The sequence below is a fragment of the Xiphophorus maculatus genome, chromosome 4 (assembly GCF_002775205.1).
Source record: "Xiphophorus maculatus strain JP 163 A chromosome 4, X_maculatus-5.0-male, whole genome shotgun sequence".
Classification (NCBI taxonomy): Eukaryota; Metazoa; Chordata; class Actinopteri; order Cyprinodontiformes; family Poeciliidae; genus Xiphophorus; species Xiphophorus maculatus.
Window position 1 is genome coordinate 8,283,343 of NC_036446.1, and position 25,744 is coordinate 8,309,086.

The 25,744-nt window shown below is 36.3% G+C and overlaps 1 long non-coding RNA gene across 1 annotated transcript in view; it reads left to right on the forward strand.

The window, feature by feature from the left end:
* The window catches only part of LOC111608473, a 43,198-nt gene that overhangs the window by 12,530 nt on the left and 4,924 nt on the right, over positions 1-25,744 (forward strand). The window contains exon 4 of the long non-coding RNA XR_002752688.1: positions 24,793-24,858. This is a non-coding gene — a long non-coding RNA (uncharacterized LOC111608473). The remainder of the gene's footprint in view (positions 1-24,792; positions 24,859-25,744) is intronic.

Here is a 25,744-nt window from a genome sequence, read left to right on the forward strand (position 1 = left end):
ACTGTCAAAGAGACTAACCTACAAATTCTATTTGGAGGAAATATAATCTAGCATTAAACTTCCTTTCTGCCATAAGGTTGGCTCCAGTAACTAGAGAGAAAAAAACAAACAACCCGTCTGTAACGGAAATTACTTGAAGAGAGAACTGAATTCAGCAGTATGAACTGTGGAAAACATTCTGTTAAAACAAGCAATGTTATTGCTCTGAAATTCTATATTAATACTTATTTCTTTCATTAAAAATAAATTAGTATCTATTTTATTAAATGATACAAAGGAACATTTAGTTTATTATAGATGATGTAAGCTGTTGTCGTCAAACTTCATATAAGGAGAAAAACAATTCACTAGTTTGCAAATTATTTTCTCACCTTTTAGACTAAACAGTAACATTAAAAACATATTTTTAATTACAAGATGATAGTTATAAGAAGAAAGTAGTATGAAAAAAATGTCATAATTTTGCCAAAATAAAGTCGGAATAAGAATAAAGTTGAATGATGGTCATAATAATACCTTAACAAAAACATAATAATACAAGAATAAAGCCATACAACAATAAAGTTGAAATAATACCAGAATAAAGTCATAATATTCCTAGGAAATAGGGAGGTATATGCTTTCAGGTTGATTATGAATATGAGTTGAAATTTGAACTAAAACCTTATTCCTGTAAAATGTCACTGCAAACTGTGATCCAAATAACAACTTAAGCTCTTTGCTTCACAATCCTATCAAGACTTTGCTTATCCCTGTTGTATGTGTACTATTTTTAAAACAATTTTCCTTCCACTGAACTTTCTAAGCCATATTTGATTGCCGGTTTTAAAGAGCAAGCCTCATTTACATTTACCATTTGTGGCTTACCTTTTCTACGGAAGATGTCTGTAATGTAAATGGCTAAACTGACACTTCTGCATGAAGAATCATTTTTTTAACTGTGCTTTGCACTATGGTGATCAAAATAACCATAAATGCCCAATTACTCTTTATTCTGTAATAACAAAATAAGTTTCACTCTCAACACTAAAAAGTGAAATTAACTTTCAGTATATTCTCATTTGATATACTTTAAATGTGCTTCTTTGTGCATTTCATCAAGGTAAAGATGGCTGTACAAATGAATCAGTGTCACAATTTCACTATTATGACTGGCTTGTTTAAAACGACATGAATTTAGGTGCTTTGAATGAAACTCAATAGAATTCTAGAGCATGAGTTATGCTATGTTAAAGTTCAATCCTTCAATCTATTTAGAAACCTTATTCTCACTATCGTCACGTATGAATTGGCTCACTGCAATTTCTGTCTATTCAATGGCTGAGAAATTGAGTTTTCAGCCTGAAGTGCTGCAAATATCTTGGAATGAGGAGAAAGTGAGGAGGAGAGAAAGTGGGAGAGAAAAAGCTCGAGATTAAATGAGTGTGTCTTCATTCTCCTGTGCCCACATTGCAGCGAGCACACATTTATTTATTTCAAGCATGGCACTTGTTAAAGTTTTTGACATCCATCTCAAAACCCAAAGGCCCTTCATGTGACCAGCACTGGTTTACAGTCGTCAACTCCAAGCAATATCAGCAAAGGCTGTAGAAACCCATCTTCTCTCTGTTCATTTCCTATCTCTTGTATTTAAATTTGATTTCTCAAGCTGAATATTTTGACACGGCTTTTTGTTTGTTTTCTGTCACATTCAGAGACAGACCTCTCTATCCTCTCCTCCCCCCACTGCAAAAACTAAATGTGGTTATGTTGTCATTATTGCTCGAATGGCAACCACATGGCAGCGTTGGTCTATTGCAACCCATGTTATCAGAGCAAGCAGGCTGCAGTTTTCATTTAAATACAGCAATAGAAGTATTCAAAAGCAGTCCTGAATTGCTTCATGTTGCTTTGAAGACTTCTTCATTTCATTGGTATTAAAGTAACTAAGGATCCTTGTGGATTTCACAAATGAGGCCTTACTGAATACTCATCTGACAATGACTGTTTTCGTTTTATTTAGTTTATCTTGTCTTTCAAGTAGCCATATGTGGCTTGTGTCGGCTGATTGACTGGTTTATGTCTTTGACTATTTGCGTGTGAATGTTTTTCATTCATTCCAACAAATGAAATCCACCATATGCTACTTGAGAGCAAATCAAAAGAAGGCATCACGCTTCTGCTTTCACAGTGTTTATTTGACTGAATGAACACAAGTTTCTATTAGAATAGTGAACACTGATGAAAATTGCTTGCAGAACCGATTTCTCCTGAGCTGATCTCCACCCTTCCTATCCGGTCTCTGTCAGCTGGGGTTAAGGATAGCGACCAGCAGCATCTCTGTTCCCCATCAGAGAACAAGATTCTTTTTTACAGCAAAATGCCAGACAGCTTTTGAGTCCCCCAGCCAACAAAGGGACACTGAGAGAATTTTATACAGAGGTTATAAAGTTGCACTTCATTACAGTAAGGACAGGTAGATGTGCCAATGGTGTCTATTTTTTATTTAGCTGTGCAGAGTCACTTGTATGGTAACATTAAAAGGGAATGTATGCAGGATCCTTGATTCAAAGTTTGGAAAACTGTCTTCATAAAGTTGTTCAGAATGTTCTGGTAAAACATTTTTCCCACAGTAGAAAGGCAATAAAGTTAGTTTTTCAGGGATTCGTCCAAGTTTTGAGAGTCATTATGTTCCTTGTAAAGGGGTCTTATGATTAACAAACATTTTACGACTCGTAGCATTGGTAGGAAATGCATAATACGATCGACACAAGCTAAATAAAAAGACAAAACACAGCATGGTAGGCACATTGGTTTATTTGTCTATCTATGTACTGTTTTAGGGATAAGTTACTTAAGACAGTATAGCTAAATGCTGTTTCTGTTCCCTTCTCAAAATACCTTTTGTTTTGAATTTTGCTTACACACTCAATTTTTTAAAGATAATTTGTCTCTCTGCTGGCAAAGAGCAACAGATATGTGCCATTACAGTCTCAAACAACAGTAACATTTCGAACTACATAAATCCACGGCAACCCTGTGACTATACAACTTTGCCTTTGAAAAAAATGTCATTGGTTCTTGTGACAAACTTGTCACAGGTCAAGTTGTTTTCAAATGGGTACTGAGGCAAACTTGCACTGGAGGTGAAATTAAAGGGCAAACCAGCAGAGCATTGAAGAGCTCTGAAAACCAAACTTTGGAGTATTGCTTCTCAGCTGTCATGCGGAGTCACATAAAGTATACTCTGTGCCTCCTTCAAAAAGGCTGCTGAAGGTAAATAATTCAGAAAGAAGAGCCAGGTATACATTGGTGGGAATTTTGTACGCGCTGCCTCTCTTTGTATGTTTTGTTCCTGCCATGTCTCAAATAATATATGAAAAAAGAAAAATAAAGTGTACCATTCCTCAGTGGAGAATTGGATATTTCTTTCTGTCTCCTAACAGACTTTGTAAACAGAGCTGCAGTGTTTGATGAGGTCTTGTTGAGGTAAGACCAGGAGCCTTGAGGTGAAATTGAAGAGAATAAGAACATGTAGGCAGCACAGCAGAGAGAAATTTTCCATTTGCTGGGTGAAAGTGGCACGCAATTGGTGAAACCTTCGCCCAATTTTGAAAGTATGATATAGAAATAAATAATTAGATTCATTTCTCACTTTAGTGTTTGTTTTTTTCTTTTATAAAAAATCAGCTATATGTAGTTCTTAAAGTTGTTGGTTTGTTGTGCCACTGTCTTTTAATAGATTAATAAAAATAATTTAGAGGTGATCTGTTATGCTTCCTTGGGACAGGTTAAGATAGGACTATTTTCATATTCATTACATTCTTTGAACAAAATAATTTTGAGAGATTCTCAGAAAGATTTGTTTTAGGATCAGGTGTGCAATTATACAGCTGTACATCTTTGAAAAGAAGAAGTAGAGACTCCTGCACAACCAACAAGAATGCAGCAAGTGGTTTCCAGATGGTAGGTCAACAGCAAACCACTTGTCTTTTCCAACAGCCATTGTACAGCACATACAGCATTAAAACTAGCTGAAACTGGATTCTTTGCTTGGGTTGCTAGGTGAGCAACTGGGCTCAGGTGGTGTTGCTAGGTAACAGCACAGTGTAACAGTAATCAGGAGGTTTTTGAAACGAACACTAGATACTAAAAAAACATCGACTTATTGTTCAACAACATTTATTTTACATGATTGGGATGTTTAAGAAGCATTTGAGGCCAAAATGGAATTATAAAAACGTGCAAAAAGTAAATTTTGTATAATAGGGCCCCTTGATATTTCCATGTACTAGAAACAAACTACAGGTCATGCATTTTACAGCATTGTTAAAATGACAGCTATTAAAATTCAGCTTATCATAGCCTGAGTTGCAAAGCAAAACATCAGTTATTAGATTTATACCACAACTCCACTAATGTCCTGAGAAAGACAGAAACAAGAAGAAAATTCTAATTTGATGATCATGACTACTGCCAACACTGGGGAAAAAAGACTATGCAAGGTCACCTCTTTGTACAACAACTTTCCTATTCCATTAAACCAAAAACACTTGAAACTACTCTCCTGAATCAAAATTAAATTTTCCCCAGTCTCATACTCTCAATATCAGCGACAATATATTATCCCCACAAGGTCAGCTGGGTCATATAGCCAAGGCCTCCAACGATTTACGACAGAGTGATTGCTGATTGGCTGACTGCAGTGAATGACTGAATGTTAACACTGAATGTTATTAAAGCTGTGTAAATGGGAGCTTTGCTTGTCCATCGTTTTTTACATTCCATTTGCTGGCTATTTAGCTGAACACACAGTTCTGCTGAAGTAAATGTAGAGGCAGATTGGTTTCAGGAGTAGAGGAAGTTACTGTGCAGCAGTTTTTCAGAGATAATTAGGAGACAGTGTTTGGCTTGGGTGGAGTGTTTTGCTGCAGATCCGTTTCTCTTAAATGAATTTAAAACATAGCATGAGTTACAGTGACATTTCTATTGATGAGTGACTGAAATATGATAAAATCTTAAATAGGTGGTGTTATGTATTTTCCAGATATTACACAGTGGCATTTACAGCACAATCAAGTAACTATACTACATCCAGTTATAAAAATGCTGCATACTGTATACCAAACATGACTTAAAAAACATTTGATTTTTAAATCAAATGTTGAAAACCTTGAAATTGGGTCTCTGCCACATTAAGAAGCTTCTAGCCTTTAGCAAGGGAGGATGTACCCAAGCTTTACAGCGTCACTGGAGGGTGTAACCTTAAATGAATTGGTAATGTATTAAATTTTTGACACTTGATGTGGGACTGCACAATATATCTGAAACTCTTCAGATTAGTTATATTTGAGCATTTTCAGTCTGATGGACACTCAAGACTACTTAAACAAATTAGTCTAATTAGGAGGAATCTGCTCCCACAATTATGAAGTCAAGAAACTGGTTCTGAATAATAAAAAAATTATATGATAGCAAAATAACAGGAAATGATAAATGGCAGCGATTGATTCTCCTGCATATGAGTGTAGGGGGAAAATCCAGTCCATGCCGGACCATTTGTTGGCTGTGTCTTTAATTACAAAAGGGTGAGTTTAACCGATCGAGGCCAGAGTGGGAGAAGACATGAATGCCATTAGGATAATCAGAGCTCTAAATGAGGTTTTGATGCATTGTGTCCGACAGGTGTAGTAGCAAGATAGAGGATGGAAAGGTTCCACCAGTGTGCTCCAGCTGTGTTTACACTCTCTTTAACAAAGAGGCCCTGTCATATTCTCTGTGATTGATGCAGCCGCAGAAGAATTGTTAGCATGTTTACATGAAACACTTTCGAGAAGACTCCAACACCATAGCAAGCTGCTTTTTTGTGTGTTGTTGTTATTTGTCCTGCACAGGCTGAAAATGGGCAATTAGCCAAAGTAGACCAGCATTCCAATACAAACTACAAAATCAGTTTACATTTGTGGGACTGATTCAGCACCTCACTGCACGGCCCTGCGGACTCCACTTTCAGCATGTTTCTCCTTGTCAGGTGTCATCTCTGAGTTTTACCTTGGGGGAAATCACGGTGCTCAAAACATGTCAGAAAGACAACTCACCCCCGTGTTTGCATCAGCCATTTCTTGCTTTGAATTGCTAATGACACATGATGTCTTGAAGAGAAATCATTTTATCACACTTGACAACGGAGAGCATAATAAAAAAGAAAGACAGTAATGGTACTCTTGGCTGATCTTTGGGCAGCTCTGTTTAAAACAGAAAGCAGCTCTGTTTCACTCTGCGATGAGCCCCGTGAGTTTGGGCTGATTTGAAGAACAATGAAGTGGATGTGCTGCTCTATAGCCTGAATAATGAGGTTGTGTGCTTCAGAGAGCAGCCCCCACCCCCTTCTCTTTCTCTCTCACAAAGACACAATCCCCCAGCATGCCCCCCTTCTTTGATGGGGCAGATATATGCATAAGGAACACTTTCATGGGGTTCCAAGTACGACTAGGTTACAGTTTTGGTGTCCTTTATTTAATCATCCTGTGATTACTTGCATCACAATATTGCCACTTGAAATAAAGATGCAATGAGAATTATTGGTTTTAAAGCAAATCCTTACAGTGGATGTATCAGTCTGCTTCATTTTTTTTTATCTAATTGCTGAGTTGCCATGGCGTGCTTGTTGATAATCAAATAAATTTTAGCCTTTCTGGCACAACAGACATATAAAAGACAGTGGCTGCTGACTGAGAAAGGGCATTTTTCTGTTTTAATGATGTTCCTAACCAAACAGGGAATGTGATTCATGTAGTGCAAAGCATGGATGCAACTGAATGTTGTCCGTCTCCAATCCCAAAACACCAAGGCTGGACTATATTCCTGTAGCTATAATTAGATATTTTGGTACTAAACTCAAGGTGAATAAATATCCTAACCATGCCATTTTGCTGCTGGAGACCAAAAGCCTATTTTTTTATCTTCCAAAATAAGTGCCACACAATAGCCCAATAGATTCTTATGGACAATATTAATATAGGCTTATTTAAAATGTTTAGAGAAAAATGGTCTAAAATAAAATTATTGTTTTTGTTCTAAACTGAAAAGCAACTGTCATTCCCCTAAAGTGTCATTTTGATTAATGGTGTTATGTTATTTATAACTTTTTTTGGTTGCTTAATTACCTAGACTTAAACCAAATGTGCAAAATTTCATAGCATTTTTAAGGTGATGTGCCTGTTCTGCTCAATACAACATCTGCAAAAAGCAGAGACTTGATCTTGAATGCACCAAAACGGTGCGTTCAAGATCACCGTGGATGCGCTCACCATTGTGGATGCACCTTGAAATTTTGTCCAGAAATTTTATCAACATTTTATGAGTGTATTTGAAATTAATTTTATCAACATAAGATTTCTTAAAGTGATAAAGAACAACCTTGCCGGAGTTCGACTGTCATCAGAGACAAATCCAACCCGGCCAATTTAAATGAACTCTTTGATTACTGATAAGAACAGTGACCTCATGGGTAAAAAAGGCAGTTTATTTGTAACTGGCTGAAATTAACCTTTCTTCAAATTTTGTGACAAGGGGAGGGAGAAGTTGCATGTTCTTCTATCAGTGCACTCAGAAGAACCATTCAAACATCATTTAAAAATGAGTGTACTTGAAATTCTAGCCAGAACAGTGCAGCATTGTGTTATGTTCTGGAAGAAAGGTCGATGCTAAATCCTAATTATACATGAATTAAAGTATTTGCATTGCGATCATGCACGAGTTCCTAGGAACAGTGATGGTAGTAAACCAAAATGAAACTGAGCAGGTATCCCAAAAGTATTTGTGTTGTTTTGAGTTGATAGCATACCTTTCAACATGACCTTGTTGTCTGTAAACAAGACAAGAAAATAATGCAAATACAATTATTCTCAAACATTTCTAGAGATTGTTTGATTTGTATGCACTGCGCCGCTGCATGTGTCTGTGCGCGGATGAATATCCTTATCTACCACTTGGAGATTTAGAAGAAAGACTACAAGGTTTCTCTCCAGAGATGAATTTGCTCAATTCAAACAAAACTCTGCTTAAATTCAGAAGGTATGCCTGCGCAGTGCTGATCAGCCATTTAAGGTGCAGTTTATGGAGGCTTAAAACTCTTTAATTGACGGCGTCTCCCAGAGTTGCACAGAGGGTCTCAAGAGTCATCAGTATGCATTAAATCGCATCGCTTTTTTTGAATATTAGCCTTTTTCTAAAAGGTAAGGAGAACAAAACGAAATACAGGACTCTATTCACAAATACTGCGGTTTAAAAATGTGATTCAGGAGTTGATCAATTAATGATTTCAGTTGTTATTAAAACATGTGATTTGTGTAAATTCTTAATTTTCTGCAGGGGAATGTATCTTGCATAAATGAAACATTTTGTCCCGCCTTTCTTCATCTCCCCCGCTTGTATGCACATGAATACTGTATGAGCGTGTTTTACTTGAAGAGCACGGAGAGAATGAGTCTGTGATTAATAGAAGAATAATGGAAGTGTAATAGAAATTACATTTTGAACATTCATAATCTGCCTCTCTTCTCTTTGTTCAAATATAAATGCTCCAGGCTCCAATTTTCGTTTTCACTTTGAATAATGAGACGGTAAATTGAAGTGCGCAGCAGGCTTTGAGAGGAAGAACTTGAGTTGGGATGGAATACATTCTGACCTTGATCCCCTTTTATTTATTTCTTAAATTTTTTGGGACAGAAATTCAGAGTTGTGATTCAAGTGTAAATCTGAAATGCAGTATGATTAAACTTAAAATTGCCATTTGACTTCTGTAAGCATCTCTGTCATTGATGGGTGATTTGTGCAGTACATTCGGTGCTGCTGGCAAGATAAGGAGGAGCATATGTGTGATCCATCATCCTGTGCTTGTAATAATCAGGTCTTTTTCTCCTCCTGCTCACCGTGGAAGCATAGAGATGATGACTTTGTGGTTCATGTTGAAGAAGGGAATTTCCACTCCTGGCTTTGCATGAGAGCAATCTGATGGAGTATTACTTGTCACTCATGTTGCTTGTGAAAGGAAGGCGGGGGAGATAATTCAAAAATAGGGTGCTAAGACCTGTGCAGAATTTTAAAAAGGCATCGGTTTGAAAGTAAAATGCAACAAAGCATTGACCCTTTACACTGCAGATGTATCAAGTATGAGAAATTCTGTTTATTTTGTTTCCACTATGATTGTAATTAAGATTTCTGACACTGAATATTACTTGCAACTTGACTGACTGGGAATTCCACAAGATATTTGCACGACCCTCAGCCCTTTTTCCCTTCAAGCTCTAAAATGAAGTAAAGCTACATTTGATCTCTTTTTAGAAGCACACACACACACACACACACACACACACACACACACACACACACACACACACACACACACACACATACACATCACCCAAAGAGATTCTCTTTCACCACTCAAAGTCTCTTGTGAATTTCCTGTTTAAAACAGACGAGTTTAGAATATTATTGTGTAAAGCCAGCATGTGTGGATTTTTGCTCCTAGATATGTTGACAAAAAATGAGCATACAAGAAGCCTAGCCTTTTATAATCTACTTATCAAAGAAAGCGGTCCTTAACTTTAAAAAATACTGCAACATGTCAACAATTTAGAACATTGCTGAAAAGGTCATTTATTAAAGTGCTCAATTCAAAGAATGAAACTCATCTATTCATTGCACAAATAGTGATTATTTGAAGCATTTATGTAATTTAATTGTAAACATGATATAAATCAATAAAGTGTTGTTCATACAGAAATATCAGCCTACTAGAAAGCATGTTTATACAATCTACAATATACAGACTTGGTCGGGGCTCCTTTTTGAATGAATTACTGCATCCCTGCATCGCAGTATTGACGTTATCAACCTACGACTCTGCTAAGGTGTTCAGGAAAGCCATGATACTTTTATGGTGGTCTTTAGCTTGTCTGCAGACCACCAGACAAGTTAACTAGTCATTATCTAACTGGACCAACATCAGCAGAATAAATAAAGCTCAAGCAGCAACCTCAATTTCATTGGTTTTCATCTCTTGCTGGTTTCCATATTAAATTAACTAATTTACTTTGATCTGAAAAGGTGACTTTGGAACTCAGTAACATTCCAGTCATTTTTCCCATCTGCTCTTTTAAGCTACTTCTAACAATGTCTCTGGTTCAGGACTGTCTTAGTCCAACTTCCTGGACATTTCAGAGGGTTGGATCTTAAAATACCGACCACAGACACAGTCCACACCTTGTGAAACTCTTCATTTTTTTTTTTCTGCTGGTTGTTCGCCTTTTGTCTACCAAACTTCCATTCAACTTTCCATTGGTTTGTTTTGATACAGTTCTAAGGAAAGGCCAGATTCCTTAGCAATTACCTTTGGTGCTTATTGTCTTTGTGTTGTTCAAATAAACTGTCTAATGATTGTCAAGATAATATAATTTTGCATTTAACAAAATAAAAGCCATAATCATAAAAACAAACTGACATAAATAACTCAAATATTCACCTTGTTATGTAATGGATGTACATAGCATATGAGTTTTTAAGGCTTTTGATTCTAATTAATTGACAGCCACTTGCATTTAGCTCTCTCCACATGTGGCCAGATCTGTCAGAATGCAGCCGTTATTAGCCCCTGGCCTAATAAACCCAATGCAGATTGACGTTAATAGACAAATTCCTGCCAAAGAATGAAATCTCATCATAAAGCTAAAAGTGACCATGATCTCCACAGTAATGATGTGACTTTCCATAATGAAAGGAGATATTTTACCAGGATTTGCCTCAGTGACAAAGGAGTATCTGACCACAACAACACAGCACTAGAGACTGTTCTTTTAAAACCCAGCACCAAAGTCAAAGTTTCTTCGAAGCGCAATGAACGGGTTTGCTGTTGACAAAAAAAGTTTTCAGTAGTCAAAAATAATCCGAAGAAGAACTGTGTTCTGTAAACAGAAGTGGAAGTTAGAAAACGATGAGAATGTGACTTTTGAAAGATATGACGCCTGATTAGTGTGATTTAAAGTTTCCTTTAGCCTTGATCTGAGTCCCTTGCTTGTTGCAGTCTTGTATGCATACATACCAGGCCAAAGACAGAAAAGGACATTCACTCTATTTTGCAGTGAGCTTCCATGCACACAGAACAGTAAATTGAACCTGCATCTCCACTCTCAAATTCATTTTGTGTGCTTTGAACCAGCAGTGCTGTTTATATTCCCAGCAGTAATAGTGTTTCACAGACTTCATTTATGCAGTGAAATAGTATTATCTACAGAAGTTATTATATAAACAGCACATAATTTAACTATCTCCCAGGGTTACGCTCAGTAATTTTCCAAACCCCAAATAGTATAAATCCATGCGAGTTGTTTTTATTTTGATTCTTTTCTGATATAAATTGCCTCTATGGATGTATTCATACTTCATACTGAGATGTATTTTTCAGATAAACTAAATCAAGAAAACAAAAGACCTTTTGGCTACAGAACATTGGATTTACTGATCCAGTAATAGGTATCATAAATTCTGACTTGCATGCTGCAGTGACAAATGGTGGATCAGATAGGAAATTTCCTTTGGGACTTTGTCCAGAAATGGTTTCTACATGAAACTGGTATTTACTCTGCTTAGTGAAAAGGTACACTGGCAGAGGAAAGATACAGAGCACGGTGAATTCTTCATTACAAGCGTATATTCCGAGTGGCAGGCATCATATATTGAGCAGATGTAAAAAAAAAAAAATAAAACTTGCTTTTATTTCAATGTTTTGTTTTAGAAGAAAAGTGGTATGTATGAAAACAGCATGGGTTATGAATGGAATAGTTTACTAAAACAGAAAAGGCTGGTTGCATTGTAATGATGGTTTATGACACAAGCTACAGACTGTCTTGGAAGCATGGAAATCACAGGCTAGTTCAAAATTTATTAAGTCGTTTGTGTCACTAATGGGTCTTTTAAATTTCCGCTTTGCAATCAGGACTTTTGTCTCGGTTGAGCATCGATCCACAAGTTGTTTTTTTTGTTCTGTAATTGCAGACTACTGCACAGTGTGGCTATGTTTGCTATACAGCCCAACAAACCAAGTGAAAACAAGTGACCCATAACATGCAACCACTTTTTAAGGTGAAGGTAAAACCAGAAAGACTCTTTAAAAGACCTTCTTTTGTCTCAAATTAAACTAAGCCAAAGCATTTTTATCCATTTGAGCTGTAAGATTTATTTAATCAAACATTCTTCAATAATTGCTCCTCAGAATCTCTCTCTGACCCAGTTTTGTTGTTGCCAGTAAAGCAAAAAATAGTCTGACCACACTTAACCATGAATGTAATCCTTCCTCTTAAATCTGCTCCTCCCTTAACCACATTTGCAGTGTTCATAGCATATCTGTGTTCTTAAGTAAATCCTGTCTAAACTAAGACTCTCTGCTTTACTTTGCAGTGAACCATTTATTTCTTTCTTTCTTTCTGGTAAGGGAGTCAGAAGAAGTCTGACCTATATCCCTGCATCAGATTTGCATCATACTGGGAGTGGTTTCTCGCTACATTTAGCATGGCCTCAGCATCCAAAAATACGTCTGTTTCTGAAGAGGAGGAAAACACTGTTTATTTGACTCCCAGTGTTTATGTTGCTATCAAAATATTGTTTTCTTTTTTAAAAGACAGATGGCTGCTCCAAAGTCAATGGACAAACAGCGCATATTCTCCTGCATCGCCACACATTTAACCAGCGTCACTCCAGAAGGACAGTTGACGCAACCCAAAATGAAAGTGGCTCTGAAATGTTCAAGTTTGTGTTTGGCTTCAGATGCTCCCGAGGCAACATGGGAAATGTGTTAGCAACCGACTCACTTCGCTATTACTGTCTTCATAATGTTATTCCAGTTTTCTTATGAGACTGTTGACCTGACAGAGGCTTGGTGGAAAATATGAAGCCTCCAGGGTGAGATCTCCTTGCATAAGCACATTTCCCATTAGAACAGCACTGAGGGGCAAGTGGAATTTGAACATGTCTTCTGTCCATGCACAATGCAAATGCTTCTGGAAAATGCCACAGCCACCACACTCAGTAAGGCACTAAAACAGCACTGGTGATCTGCATGCAACATGCAAGACTAAAAATGTTAACAAAGATTTTGAATTAATCAAAATTAGTGATATATGGATGCACGATCACTGTGTTTTAGTTTAAAATGAAAACTTGAGCACCGTGCCTACCTTCCCCGGCCCCTCTTTCTATCTCTCTCCATTCATTCCATCATGGTTAATTGAACAGAATAGTTTAGTATGCAATTAATTATGATGTGCTGAGATGATATATGGACCTGACAGGGCATTGTGGGTAATAATAGGAGAGATTTATTTACTGGCTTTGTGTAGGCTCCTCTCAACCTTGCAAAATTAATGTAGTTTCTCTGATTCAAATTATGGAAGAAAATAGGAAGGAAATTGTGTCAGACGCATACATATACAATGCTCTCGGGATCATGCTCACACACACCCAAAGGCAAACAAATGGATTAACAGGCACCCATACACTCACACTCACACTCACGCATACCTAAACGCACGGAGAATCAATGTTGTTCTTGTAGGAAAATTGTAAACGTAAAACGGCAGAAATGAATCACGCTAATGGCATGGCTGACAGCTGTGTTCAATATTATGATTTCAGTCCCTCGCTCCCCCTCCCCAAGATTGATTATATAACTACTTCTTTATTTACTTGATGGAAGAAAACATATTACTCTGCAGTGCTCTAGGACAAATATGAACTTCAGGAACATTTATATAGTTATATAAGCCTATGAGCTGGATGCAATAATTCTGCTTTACAGTGACTGAAAACAATTCTGTAGATTTTCTTCATGTAAAAATACATCACATCTTTCTAGAAAAAAACAACCTACAACTTCGAACGTACCTATTTAAAAGACCCTGAGGAGTCTTCCACTCAGTGCTTTTCATTCGCTGAAAATTAGAATTAACTTTCACAACACATTTTCATAGAGAAGTACTTTCCAGCATTGAAATCCTTGAAGGCATGTTCTGTAATAAACCTTTAAAATTACTTTGTTGAGCTATACCTGTCATAAATTGCATACAGAATACACTACAGTGATATTGAAAGCACATTTACACCAAAGATTTGAGCTTTTTGTTTTTTTCTAAACAAGATTTTGATGTGCAAGTTTAATTTCTATGATCCACTTATGGTTATAATTACACAAACATTCTGAAATAAGAGATGTCTCTATTGTAATTTTGAAAGTTAGTAGTGTAATTTGGCTGAATTTCACCAATATTCTTGGAAGAAATAGGAGAGGAAGTTTAATATGGCTGGTATTTTATTAATACTAGACAGTTTTACCCATTCCAAAACCAGTTTAGTTTGGAACCTCCTCCAATTGCATCAACAATCTGAATTTCTAAAATCTTATGCTTTTCTGTAAGACATGCAACGTTAACTGAGGTTTTGAAAGTTTTTCTCCTCTTGCTATCAAGGATACCTGCAGCTGGCTGAATTTCAGTGATTCCAGCAGTGCCTGAAACCCTGTGTGTATACTTTTTTTATCAGCCTTAACCTCACATCAAAACTTAAATAGCTTTCAAATTCAATTTTATTTAATAACAGGGATTGTTTGTATTGACATCTATGTCCCAGAACAGTTTGTTTTGCTTACACAGATACCAACCATGTTAGATTATGCACAGATCTAATACGCCATCAATAAACCTTACCTGCCCTTGACCATGTATGTAGTTCTTGTTTGTCTTGTTAAGGCTCACTGACTACATTTCATTTGTTAACTTTGTGTTTGACCACTTCATTCTGATCATCCAAAATTTCTACTTGTTTTCTTAATTAACACAAAGACCTGTTAGCCTAAAAAAGCTTGATGATCTGCAAGACTTTTTCTGTGGACAAAAAGTCAAAATTTGAGTTTTTGGAGAGTGTGGTTACCATTACATATGGTGTGAAACTAACAGCGCTTTAGAAAAAGAACATCCCACTAACATAGTTGTCAAACACGAGGGTGGTAGTGTGATGGTGTGCTGCTTCTGAACAACTTGCCGACTAATCCTCAGCTTTTGTTGCCATGTGAGGGTTGGAGAGTGGGGGGAGGATTGATTTTGAGTATCAAACAAAAGCAACAATTCTTGTTTATCAATAAAGAAAGCAATACTTTAAGCATCTAAAATTAATAACTGAATAAATATTAAAAACAGAAAAACAAGGCTTGCGATAGCTGAGCACAATTTATGAGAATTCAATTAGCTATTTGAGTTACTTTAACATTTCATGTAGCTTTAAATTAGTCCCTGGGATCTGGAGACATGTTGTCATGTAGTCCAACAACAGGTGCGTCTTTGTAAAAGCCAGTTCTTTCCCACACTCACCAATAAACAGTACATGATTAGCAATCATTACCCATCGGGAGTGAAAAATGTTCCTCACAATGCTGAAGCACCTGGATGAGTGCAGCTGTTGCTGAAGCATGTTAAGTATAAATAAGCGAGACAGTATTCACATACATGGGTGTGGTGTTTAGTATTTAAAGAGGCTGAGGCAGATACTGTTTCATACAGCTGCAGGGCTTGGCATCCAGCAAACTACTTGAGATCGATTGTCTCTCACTGACTGCTCCAGCATTCTAGAACTCTACTTTAATATGGAAACACTTGATTCACATGTTTTCTGCACAAGCGCTCCTAAAGCAAAGGCGCTATTGGACTGAAGTTTTGCACAGCACAAAGAGAAATTGATTGCTTTTTATTTTGCCAGTTTTATTTTTTCACTCAAGCCCTCTCTGGTGCCTCTCCATCTGGAAAAACACCTTGTTACTTGGCATCAGTTTTCTATTTAGCAGCATGTGGGCCAGCTGTTTTCTTTGTTACATAAATGAAACAAATCCCTGCTGTGTTTGAATGAATGTGGACATGGAAAAAGACGATATTATTTCTCCATCAGGAGTTGGTCCAAATAACAGCAAGCTTGTTAAGACTAGAATGTTTGGCACCTAAGAGCAATTTCCTAATTTCTAAAAATGAAAACTAACAGGAAACTGGATTGTGTAGCACATTTATGAGAACAGCTTACCACAAATATTCTGTGGGGATGTCTCTGCAGCATAATCCAAACATCATGTGACATGTAAACAGATGTGATTAAAATTGAAAATGCCTGACCAACAAGTGTTTTTGATCAACTGCAGTGAGTGAGGTCAAAACGAGACTCCTTACAAGCCTCCCCTCTTATTTCAAGGCTATTACTTCATGCAATTACAATTCACCCCTGCAGTTGGACAGTTGGTTACCATGTATGTGGATGTGTAAGTATGAGTGTCCATGTGAGCCTGCATGAACAGATAGCCTGAGGCATAAATAAACCAGTCGCCACCAGAGGCCTACAAAAAGAGCGGGGCCCCTCGAGTTTCTCTGCTCCTGTTTTGCTTTTCACACAACATATTTCCTTACATTTTCTTTAGGTCTACATAAGAGGCATACTGTTAACAGAATGCAGCATTTTTTTGAAGTTTTGTAATGGTTTATTATAAAACAAATAAATAAAATTGTCATGAAAAAATCAATGAAACTAGCTAGCCCACAAGTTCAGGGCCTTGTAAAAATATTGACATTCCTTTCATTCCTCCAGCATTTGTCACATTGCAATCACAAATGTGCAACATTTGGTCTTGTGTGTTGGACAAACACGTGGTTGGTGTAATTATGAAGTGAGCAAAATGACTGATTGTTCTCCAAACGTATGATTAAAAATCTGTAAATGGCTGTGTGTGTAATTAAATTCTCTGCATAAATACAGCTGTTCTGTGAAGTCATCAGAGGTTTGTAAGAGAACACTGGAGAATGAACAGCCAAAGAAACACAGCAGGTCAGAAGAAAGGTTGTGGATACATTTAAAGCAGTGTCATTCACCAGCCAATACCAAAGCTTTTGAACATAACACAGAGCATTGTTCAATCCATCAAAAAGAAATTAGAAGGAGTTTGGCACAGCTAAAAACCTACCAATACAAGGTTTTTAGCTTTCTACTGGGCTGTGGTCCGATAAAACCAAAAGTGAACTATTTCACCAATATGCAAACTACTGTGTGGAGCGAAAATAACTCTGCACATCTCCCTGAACACCCCCACTGTGAAATATGCTGGGGAGGCTCTTCTTCAAGTCTTGGGACATGGAAGCTGGTCAGAGTTGTTGGTAAGATTGGTAGAGCTAAAGTAGAGTCTGAAGTGAAGGTTCGCCTTCCAGCAAGACAGCATCTCTAAACATACATCAAGATCTTCAATGGAACAATTTGGATCTAATACATATCCATGTAATTCATATCCATATCCTGGCAATTCTAATGAATTGCCTGAGATTTAGATTGCTGTTCATAGCTACTCCCTGTCCAATCAGCTTTTATGCAAAGAAGGTAGAGCCATACCCCAAGACCTGCTGATGTAGTGAGAGCAACAGGTGGTTCTAGAAAGTACTGATTCAGAATAACTGAATACAAATTCCAGAAATGATTTAAGGTTTTTATTTGGCCAAAACCCTTTAGTCACCATGTCTACTGGATAACAGCACTAGAAAATAACTACATAAATAGAGTGGAATTACCCTTTAGTGTATTTGTTGCCAGATCCTGTTTCAGTTTAATCTTTCATGTAGAATGTCATTGCTTTCACAGAACAATACCACCGCTGAACTGAGTTATTTACATTTTTCGTTTTAAAAATGAGCATAACAGTCAAAATTGTAAGCATCTATTTTTCATTGAATTGCTTGCTAGAATTTTTATAAACAAACATTAATACACTGTCTACATTCATCACTGAGCGAAAGACATCCAGCAGGCTTTATATATTATGTCAACAATTTATAATTTTGAATAAACAAAGAGAGAAAATATTATATCTAACTGAATTTTGTGGCACTAATTACGTTGCAGGTACACAAAAAGGAATCAACACTTAATAAAAAAAGGAAAAAAAAAACGTTTGCAGTGTCGATTAAATGAAATTTGCTTTATAAAAAAATGAAACAGATTAAATTCTGCACAGCACCAGTGGATATATTTTTGACTGACTCCATCTACTCTAGATGTGCAAAACATCAGTAAGCTGGCTCACTATCAACATTGCATTGTGAAGAGAAGATTAGGGTGAAGTTCCCTGCCATGTTTTTAAGTAGTTTTTTTTCTGATCTGCAGCAGGCACAAATCGTCTGATACAGTCCACTGGTATGGCTAGTTTGTATGCAGTCAAAGACATTCTCTTCTTGCCACAGGCATCTTTGTACTCGTCTTCATTCGTTTAAGTGCTGCTTTGAAGAGTCCATTGAAGTGTGGTGAGAGATACAAATAAAAAAAGGCTGCCTGTTATAGAAAATGTTTACTACTTTGGAGTGGGCTTTGAATAACCCTTTCTAAGGGCTATTTATAATCAAATTCATTACACGCAGCTTTAAATGGATATAAACCTCTTATAAAAGCTTTTAATGTATGCCGTATCCAAGATCTGACACTTCATTTTTCTTTTAATCATGAATCTCTCAATGCTTTTCTCTTAAGCCTGGATATTATGTGTTTAGGATACACACACTACTGGAAGTGTTTCAGATATGTATTATCATTATTATAATATCAAAAATCAACGTACTGGGTGCATAAACCGACAGTGCTGTGGAAAAGTATTGGATCCCTCAAAGACTTTTTTGGTTTTCTTTGTTCTCACACTTGCATGTTTCAGAGTATGAAGCAATTCTTTACATCATAGAGCCAAAGTAAATACAAAAATCAATTTTCATCAGGAAAAAAACGAAGAGCTATATGAGAGATATGTCTTAAATTGATAACTGTTTAGATTAGCTCCACCAAGGCTTAATACGGCCTCATCAGTGGAATCTGGAAGTCACTTCAATAGAATCTGACTGACAACATGAAGTAGGCTAAGGCATCACATCATGGCCTGATCTAAAGAAAATGTGTAACAGATGAGAAGCAAAGTGATTAACATCGGTTAGAAGGGGGCCATTTCTTAAGGCTCCCACATACTTCAACCGAGGTGTTAAAATCGGTTCTCACTGACAGACACACATGACAAAACCACACCATTTTGTTTGCAGAGGCATCCACCTCCACTTCTCAACACCGGTTCCAAGTCAGACTATTTCAACAGAGATATGTGTGAGGTGTTGCGTGATTGGACAGAAGTTTGTTGCCCTGTTTTATATCAACAATATTGACATTTTGCTTTTCTAGCAAATTTGAATAAAAGTTTCAGCTGTTTTGTCCATAAAAGAATGGTTTGTTGTAACATCTAGCGCCCTCTCTTGGGCAACTTCCCTATATGTTGCCTACCCATTTTTTGCGCCACTGGTTGCCAGCATGGATGTTGAAATTTCCCACAATGATTAAATAGATACAGTATAATATAGAAGGTCAGACTCGATCAGTATGGGTGTCTTCATAGTCTTCATGCAGCCATGTTCCTGTTGAGAAAATAACATCAAGACTATGCTCAGTAATGAACTCATTAATTAAAAATGGTTTTCCTGACAGATCTACTGTTTAATAGAGTCAGTTTAACTGACTTAGTCCCTGGCATTATTTTGTGGGAAGTTGCTTTTGATAAGGAATTGATTTTAGGTTAAAGGATTGACTCTTGTATGTTATTGAGTTTCTATTATCTACATGCACCACAAATTTACAGTATCTTCCTGTAGGGAGCACAAGTGGTTCTTGGATAGAGATTGTAGTAGAACTAATGCTCTCCATGACACTGAGATAAAGCATAACTAACTATGGGCTTTAGGTTGCAGAGGCTCTTTGTTTCTGTAATAAAATCTTGCTTGCCACTGGAAAGCAAGCTTGGGAACATTTTTAGGAATGTTGGTACTATTCTGAACTCAATTTCTTTTCGGGTTTCATGGAAGATTAATGAGCTTGTGCTTTGTGAGACTTCTTGATAGCTTCTCTGCAAAAGTATTCAGTGTCCAATCAGAAATATAAAAGGAAGCTCAGACTCAGTTGTCAGGCTGAATTGATACACTCTTTGACTGGACTTTCCATTTCCTGCTGACAGAGATTAGACTAATTGTGAATCAAACCAAATGATTAACTTGACCACATTTTGAAAGCTTTCAAAGCATTTCAATTAACATGCAGGATACCTCTAAATGAAGGGATCTAAATGAGATCATATTGTGCTACAGCCAAAAGAAATGTGATTAGTTGATTTATGTGTGTTTATGATGAATGATTTATTCTTATTAAATGTGCCTAGCTCATTATTAATCAGCCACAAATGGAATATTGATGCAGCGCAGCAGTTAATGAATGTGCTTATTAAACCAAGCCAATGCTGTTAACAATCCCCACATACAATTTAATTATCTTCTTTCACCCTTGCTCTAATTATGTCTGATATTTTTCATCTTCACAAGATTTGATAACTATCTTATGCTGACGTCTTACCACCAACACTTGACTGAGAGAAACTACAGTGTCTTGTCTTGGTAGGTTTGCAGTTTTACCATACTCGTTCTCTCAATCTATGATGGATTAATAAACAGTCATTCATGAAATTGTTCACTTGTTGAAACAAATGTGCATTGCAGCACCCATTTCCTTCCACTTTTCCACAGTTATGCGCTACTTTGTCTTGGTTTGTTACATAAAAACCCCAATAAATTGCAATGAGATTTTTTAGTTTGTGATAGTGTAGGAAATTTGCAAAAGCTCCAGATTTATTAATGCTTTAGCAAGACACTCTACTCTTTCTTCTTACAAATGCATGAGCTGCGTAATAAAGGAGAACCTTTGTGACATATCAGACCTTTTATGTCTTCATTTACCATTGAAGCATAGTCTAGTTGAGATTTTGAAGAATTAGCCAAAAATATCAAATTTGAGGTTTAGAAATTTAGCGATGAATATAAATGAAGTGATTTTCTAAAATACACAGTAGTTGTCACAAACAGAAGCCAATTTCATAGTTTCCATTGTAAGTAAAGTAACTTATTCTTGTCAAGTTTAATTCATGTCTATTTTAGGATGGAAAGTAAGGAGAGTAAAACCACATGGTTCTGAAATAATGGTCAAACAATCTTTATGTGTGCGGGCGTGTGCTGCTTTAGTAGGGGGAGGGGATAATGGCTTTAATTTGCATGCTTTAAAAGAATAATGAAGTAATGTGATGTTTATCTTTTCTGAAGAGTTAAATTTCTGCTGGCAGAGACCCAAAGCTCACCATGACATAACATAATGAACAGTAACTTGTATATGGGCCGGGGTATGCAATGGGAGCAGATGTGCATGAGTCCAAGATTAGAGGGAGTAACAAAGTGGGGAGGGTGGATCAGGGAGAACGTCTGTTGTGATGGGATATGGATTGATCTGTCTGATTCTGCGTGTGTGTGTTTGTGTTGGGGTAGGGATGGTGAAGTGGGATGGACATGGGGGGTAGTTGGGGTCATACTCAATGATTTATTCATTAAGTTCAAGCCTGTGTTTGTTTGTTGACCCTTAGCAGTAAGCTAGAAAGACACTGTTCAACCCGCACTCCGTTTTTTTGTCTTTGTTCATCATAGCGCCATAATGTTTGTGACATTACATTAGCCATCTCATTCTGAACAGATCTACATTGTGTACGCACCCCATTCATGTGGTAATGAAGGCAATAAAACCGCTTTTATTCCCACTAACTCAAGCCTTCTGAAAGTGGAGACTGCAGGAGAAATACTGCAGAGAAATTACCATGCCCAAGAGGTTCTGGTTCCTGAAATAAGACGATGATGTAAAAAGGGTCAGCTGCTAATCTTTATTCCCTAAGTAAAGCTCTCATTCATTATGTAACAGTTTACATTTGCATTCAGGCTACAGAGCAATGGTCCAAAAACATTCAAAGCCATAGAAAACCTCAATTTAGTATTACTTCCTCTATGCCTTCTTTTGTCTGGAGGGAAGAACATCTTTATTACATATTGGTTAACAAAGAAGTACAGATATTAAAGGGGGTCTATTATGTATGTTCCAGGCACATGGTGCCACTTTGTCACACAATGAAGTAACTATGTTCCATTAGGTTGTGATAAAAATGTTTAATATATCAATCAAAACTTAAAAGAAATTTGACTTCCCAACTTGATGCCTTTTAACTGGCCTCTGTTTTCTTAGGAACCTCGGTAACACTTTATTTGATGGGTTGTGAATAAGACTGTCATGACACCGTCATAAACATGACAACACCTGTCATGAACATGAGTAAGTCTTCATGAATATTTGTGACTGTTGTTATAAAGAGTCATTCGGAAAATCATGACACTTTTAATACAAAGTTGAAATTATTCAAAATGTCTTTGTTATGACAACTTGTCATTAACCTAGACAAAAATGTCTTCGTTATTACAACTTGACATTAACCAAAAAATCATGATATGACATAAATTTGTTATAAAAGTATTACTGATTAAACTTTAAAAATTATGTAGCTTTATGTTATTAAAGCTACTTTTATAACAAATTTATGTTAGATCATGATTTCTTGGTTAATGACAAGTTGTCATAACAAAGACATTTTGAATAATGTCAGCTTTGTATTAAAAGTGTCATGATTTACCGAATTACACTTTATGACAACAGTCATAAATATTCATGAAGACTTACTCATGTTCATGACAGGTGTTGTCATGTTTATGACGGTGTCATGACAGTCTTATTCACAACCCATCAAATAAAGTGTTACCGGAAGCTCAGACGATTTCAAACTCTTTGCCTTTAGAATGTCATCATAACAATGCTCCACAATTATGCCATTTACAACCGTTTGTATAACTAGTTTGTACGATATGCTCAGCGGACGAGCAGTTCCACCAGGTCTTTGCTAGTTACTGCTTCTCATCTAGAAGGACCTGGCTGCAGAAAATAGAAAGGGAAGATGTCGGCTGAGGCGTCAGGCCCACATATTCTTCCTATATTTGCTATGGTCTCATGTTTTTTTTTTCTTTTGAAATCTTTATTTTATGTAATACGCCCTCTTTAAAAAAAATAAACTTCAGACAGAGAACACACCAAAAGATATCTTGTCACATCTACCACCCCATACTTTCTCTAATAATGAACCAAGACACATTTTATTTCTGGGTTATATTGTAAAAAGATTCTTCTATGAACACTGAAATCAATATAACGTGTTAAAAAGATGAAGGCTGTTTTTTTCACTTTGATGTGCTTTTATACTGACCTTAAAATTCATGTGTGTGTAAAAACAGATGCATTCTCTTGTTTTTAGATCGAGAAGAAAAAGAGAAAACATAAAACAGAAGTAAAAGAAATTCAAAGACTTTGAAGCTAAAATTATTTACTTACCAAGTTTTTAATGCAACCTTTACATCCTTTCAGTTTGTCTCCAGAAAAGTAAAATGAGTTTTGTTACATACAAACATTTTATTCAAAGTCCCTATGGATGAAAAAACATTTGTAAAATCATGTGGAAAAAGTTGTTTTTAATTCCTGTCAAACACGGTGGAATTTAATGTCAGATTCACAGGCAGAGAGGAAAATATATAAGGTTACATTGCAGCAATTACTGTTGTAACTGTTTAAAGCAAGAAGGATAGCCATGAGTAACAGGTTGAACAAAAGGTGTATAGGCAAAGAAAGTAGCTGATGAAAGATGAAGGAACTAAACAACTTAAAACTACTGGGAAGGAGATCAAGGACAAAGGAATCAGGTGAGCGTAATCGACAGTATGCACAGCTGGGTGATGAGGGAGGAATGTGCACACAATGAATACAAAGGGATCTGGGGGAACTAAATGATAACAGTACGAGAGAAACAGAAATCTATCAAAGAGCACAGAGAAACTTTTCAGGTTGAAGAAAGCACTAACCTGAAATACAATTCCAACAGTGTTTAGCACAAATTGGCTTTCTTTTCTAAAGGAAAATAACAGCAAAATCGTATTTCTCCAAACTTTTCCAACTTGTCAATCTGACTTTATTGATGTCACAATCAAGTACGAATTGTGAATATTGAGAAATATGATTTACTTCATGGGATTTTGGAATGTGTCAATCAGTTTCAACTAGCTCTGATTTTCTTACACCAATATCCTGTGCATTCTTCACACAGCAACACAAGAAATATATAACGAATATAGCAAGATATAACCCATAGAATGACATGTTAATTTCAGAGTCCAGTATGAGTATGTATTCCAAATAACCAATTCAACATGCAAAAGACAAAACATTATGTCCAGGAATTAAATGTGTTATTAATTTTTTACTGAGTTGGAAATAAATAATAATCAATAATGTTTAAAGGATTTATTCTTAATCTATCAATTACCAGATTGCTATATAATTAAAAAAACATGGAGAGTTACCACTCACAAAATGGTGTCTTAAACAAATGTGAATAATGTAATACTTTGTTTAATCAATTTATTTTAAGTCCAAATATGTAAATATAAATAATAACGTCAGCTTTCTGCTCCATCTGACTGTAATTCAGTTCAGTGTTTTGGTTCTCATCTGGTCAGCAAATCATACCACTGAGGTGGAAGAGTGCTGCCCAACCCACCAATATTCATTGCTTTTTAAACATCATGTCTTGTCTGAATCTTAAAAAGATCCACAGCTCTATTCAGAACCAGAATGACAAATTTAATGAGATCTGTAGTCCTCTCCTGACATATTATTCAATTCTTCAACTCATAGATGTGCTTGCTGCTGAGTTATAATTAGATTTGTTTCATGTGGGTTTGATTATCTATCTTTCTTCAGCACAGGATCATGGTGGCACATCCACATCAGCAAGATGTCAGAAGAAATGCCTGAACTTCTTAAAATGTAAATATGAAACTGTATCATTAACAAGTTATCTGTGTATGAGTCTATCAAGAAGCCATTTTGTATGCATTTACTGCTCCTACTGTTTTGTTTTTCACTACTGACTGCTTTCCTGGAATGAATGGGGTGAAAGTTTTTGTTTCTGTGCATATTTCCTATTAAAAATATGAGGAGAAAACTTTTAACAAGGTATATAATTTAAACATTTACATACAACCCCTTTAAATTTAAATGGATTTACTTTTACTTTCAATAGATTTACCCAAAAGAAAACAGAACTTGAATCCATTATATTATACAAAACAAAGCAATTTGTGAGTTAAATGTGTCAAAACAGAAGTAAGTTACTCTGTTCTGACAATTTGTGAATTCTATAATTCCCATGCACTATACAAAAGGGAACTAAATTAAATGCAACACATTGTTCAATGAATTGACAAAACTTTTTCTAAAGCATTTTTCACATTCCAAAAATCATGACAAGATAGGAAGTAGTGAGATAGCAACTTAAACACAATTAAAGGTTGTTTTTATAATATTTACCGATTGGTTCTAATATTTGCCAGGCTGTGGAGAACCAATAGACAACCAATCTGAAAAGGCTTGAATAATCATCACATGCTGGATAGAATGACAACGATCCAAAATGGATGCACAGTTAACAATCTCTTTACAGGATAACATCAGCACTACACAATAGTTGCAGTTGGTGGAATAGACAGCCCCCTTTCTATTTCCATCCCGTCTTCACAAAGGTGTCTGACATCATCTAAACAGTGAAGCCTATTTGTAACTAGGTTACTAGCTATCTTTCATCTGTAATTGAGAGCAAGCAGCTCAAGTCAGAAGTGTATCAACAATATAAAATGTTGTTAGGGTTCCATCA